The sequence below is a fragment of the Salmo trutta genome, chromosome 8 (genome assembly GCF_901001165.1).
Source record: "Salmo trutta chromosome 8, fSalTru1.1, whole genome shotgun sequence".
NCBI lineage: Eukaryota > Metazoa > Chordata > Actinopteri > Salmoniformes > Salmonidae > Salmo > Salmo trutta.
In genome coordinates this window covers 31,227,910-31,232,258 of record NC_042964.1, presented here as the reverse complement: position 1 = coordinate 31,232,258, position 4,349 = coordinate 31,227,910, and positions in this window count along the sequence as shown.

Below are 4,349 nucleotides of genomic sequence, written 5' to 3'. Positions count from 1 at the left end.
TTCAAACATGTACACAACATTGTGTAAAAAAAAGTCTACAAATGTTTAATTACCCACAATCCTCTAAAAACAGCCACGTGGCAAGTTGTTGCAAGAATTTAAAATATTAAAATTAAGTAAATTAAATAAACTCTTTAGTTATCCTCAAAATATACTTACATTTCATGCAACATTGAGTTGGATTTATTCTTAACTTGTTTGGTAAAATTACTTGCATTGATTTTTATTAAGTGTGTGTGTGTGTGTGTGTGTGTGTGTGTGTGTGTGTGTGTGTGTGTGTATATATATATATATATATATGTGTGTATATATATATATATATATATATATATACACTGCTCAAAAAAATAAAGGGAACACTTAAACAACACAATGTAACTCCAAGTCAATCACACTTCTGTGAAATCAAACTGTCCACTTAGGAAGCAACACTGATTGACAATAAATATATTAATATAGATAACTATAATATAACTGTATACATTATTATAAATATACCATGTATTAGCCTAATCTACTGAATTTCAGCCTGTGTGTGTTTACTATGTTGTTGTTAGGGCACTTTTTCTCTAAAACACTGGAGGGCCTCTCTTCCACATCAAACTGTTCCAGCGTTTTAGATACCTGGCCAGGGAGGGGAGTGCATTTTTACCCATCACTGTTCAGCTAAACTAGCTGTTAGCTAGCTAGCATGCCTGCATTGACAGAAGTTCTCACGCAATGTCCTTAACCCATAATAGTCCATTTCATTGTATCAGTTTCTACTGGACTGCACTGTATGCATCCAAATTGTTTTATGTAAAATAAACTACAAATACAGTGTTTAAATGCATTACATTCACTAGTTTGTTGTTCAGAATTTTCAACGTAGTATACTTCCTTGTTTGTGACCAAACTATGGCAAGCTGCTGGGCCCAAAGTACATTTCATTATGCAGAGAGAAACCTGTAAATACTGGATCGGAAAGGACAGAATATGGATTTTCTCCTTTGCAAATTCAAAAAAACCTCTCTACTAGCAAAAGCATGCATTTTTTACTACGGAATATTTTTCAAGATATTCAAACTATATGTTTATTATTTTCAAACCACAAAATTGCCTTTTTATTGGGACAGTTTAATCAATGGCTCTCTCTCCTGTAGCCAAACAGTGATGCCACCAGCATGCCTCACCGGTTATATAAATAGAGAGTGGAGGCATGCAGACAGAAATAAAACCTTCAGAATGAGAAAAACGACTTTGGAAAAAGAAAACATTTTAGAAACAGTGATAAGGAATGCCCTAGTTTTCCCCCATCAATATAGGGAGAGTGTCTGGGCAATCTATCAAGCATACAAACCAACATTACCACCCTGACGGTTTCAATTTCAGCCCCTCCGATTGAACGCCCTCTCAACATAGCCTCTTGGGCCACACTGACCTTTGTAGGGGGCTATGCGAAAACCCAGAGAATATTTTACTTTAAAAGGCATAATTGACATACATTTTATTTTGTGAATGCAGCCATACACACATTTTAGTCATTTAGCAGACACTCTTGTCCAGAGCATCTTACAGTAGTGAGTGCATACATTTTCATACTTTTTTCCCGTACTGGTTCCCCGTGGGAATCAAATCCACTACCCTGGCATTGCAATCACCATGCTCTACCATCTGATCCACAGGGGACCTGTATTACCAAAATAATGCAAACTAAATGCTGAAAGTAGTAGCCTAGTTATTCATGAATGCAAACAAAAATATTGAATTTTGGCTTAGAATACCGGCAAAAACGCAAATGAATGAATGCGAACAGAAAAAAACAGTGGTACCAAATATGCCTAGTAAACAAAATATCAGATCGATAAAGGCATGGTACAATCTATATTTAGGCTAGTTACATTAACAGTAAATAAATGTAGTAAACAAAGGGTGAATTGATATCCAAATAACCAAAACATAGCCTACTACAGTGAGATGCAGCTATGCACAACTGTCTTGCCAAAAAATATGCCTATAGGCCCGCTTCAAACATGGAACATCATGCTGCTCATGAGTACAGCAACACGTTGTGATATGGCACAATATAGTGAGCTCCAAAAGTACTGGGACAGTGACACATTGTTTGTTTGTTTGATTTGGCTCTGTACTCCAGCACTGAATTTGAAATGATGCAATGACTATGAACCATTTAGAAATTACAGCACTTTTTGTAGGCTACTGTACATCGTCCCCCAATTTTAGAGGACACAAAGTATTGGGATAAATTCACTTATACAGTGCATTCGGAAAGTATTCAGACCCCTTCACTTTTTCCAGATTTTGTTACGTTACAGCCTTCTAAAATTGATTCAATTGTTTTTCTTCCTCACCAATCTACACACATTACCCCACAATGACAAAGCAAAAACAGGTTTTTGTAAATTTTTGCTAATTATTACAAATAAAAACTGAAACATTTACATAAGTATTCAGACCCTTTACTCAGTACTCGGTGCAACTACAGCCTCGAGTCTTCTTGGGTATGACGCTACACGCTTGGCACACCTGTATTTGGGGAGTTTCTCCCATTCTTCTCTGCAGATCCTTTTCAGGTTATATGGGGAGCGTCGCTGCACAGCTATTTTCAGGTCTCTCCATAGACATTCAATCGTGTTCAAGTCCAGCCTCTGGCTGGGCCACTCGAGGACATTCAGAGACTTGTCCGGAAGCCACTCCTGCGTTGTCTTGGCTGTGGGCTTAGGGTTGTTGTCCTGTTGGAAGGTGAACCTTCCAGGTCTGAGGTCCTGAGTGCTCTGGAGCAGGTTTTCATCAAGGATCTCTCTGGAGTTTGCTCCATTCACCTTTCCCTCGATCCTAACTAGTATCCCAGTCCTTGTTGCTGAAAAACATCCCCACAGTGTGATGCTGCCACTTCCATGCTTCACTGTAGGGATGGTGCCAGGTTTCCTCCAGATGTGACGCTTAGCATTCAGGTCAAAGAGTTCAATCTTGGTTCCATCAGTCCAGAGCATCTTGTTTCTCATGATCTGAGAGTCTTTAGGTGCCTTTTGGTAAACTCAAAGCAGGCTGTCATGTGCCTTTTACTGAGGAGGGGCTTCCGTCTGGCCAATCTACCATAAAGGCCTGATTGGTGGAGTGCTGCAGAGATGGTTGTTCTTCTGGAAGGTTCTCCTTTCTCCACAGAGAAACTCTAGATCTCTGTCAGAGTTACCATCGGGTTTTGGTCACTTCCCTGACCAAGGCCCTTCTCTCCCAATTGCTCAGTTTGGCCAGGCGGCCAGCTCTAGGAAGAGTCTTGGTGGTTCCAAACTTCTTACATTTAAGAATAATGGTGGCCACTGTGTTCTTGGGGACCTTCAATGCCTCATACATGTTTTTCCCCAGGTCTGTGCCTCAACACAATCCTGTCTCGGAGCTCAATTGAATTTACTGCAGGTTGACTCCAATCAAGTTGTAGAAACATTGCAAGGATGATAAATGATAACAGGATGCACCTGAGCTCAATTTCAAGTCTCATGGCAAAGGGTCTGAATATTTATGCAAATAAGGTATCTTTGTTTTTATTTTTATTAAATAGCATGTTTTTCTAGTGTTTTTCTTACATTTTCTTACTCTGTTTCATGTATTACTTCATACACCTAGGTAGAACTATTAGAAAATGAATTGCTGGGTACACACTGCGGCGTAACAATGGTCTAGCCTCTTCGGTGAGGCACTGGGCAGCCTGGGAGTCCTACCAGAGAGAAGGAAAGGAAGACGCTAACTCAGAGCAAAGTACTCCTAACAGAGGGAGATCAGATTCTGCAACATTCTCTGTTTTGCTGAGACTTGGCTTTCCTCCGACATGCAAATGGAATATATACAACCAGCGGGTTTTACAGTTCACTGAGCGGATAGGAAGCGGAGTCTCTCTGGCAAGAACAAAGGCAGTGGTGTCATCTTCATGACCAATTACAAGTGGTGCGATGGGGGAAACGTACAGGAATTTCGAGCTTGTACTCTCTCGACTTGGAGTACTTGATCATCAAATGCTGCTCTTTTTACCTTCCAAGAGAGTTCTCAGGCATTATTGTCATGGCTGTTTAAATCCCGCCCGAAGTCGACACCAAAAATGCTCTCAAAGATCTTCATTGGACCCTAAACAACTGGAGACTGCATACCCGGACGCAGAGTTCATTGTCATGGGGGACTTTAACAAAAGTAATTTGATGTCCGTGGTCCCGAATGTTTTTTTTCACCTTTATTTAATTACTATCAACACATTGACTGTCTAACTCGTGGAAATTTCACTCTTGACCACTGCTACACGCCTTTTTTGACAAGGATATAAGGCCATCTCTCGTCCTTCTTTCGGCAAATCGGACTAC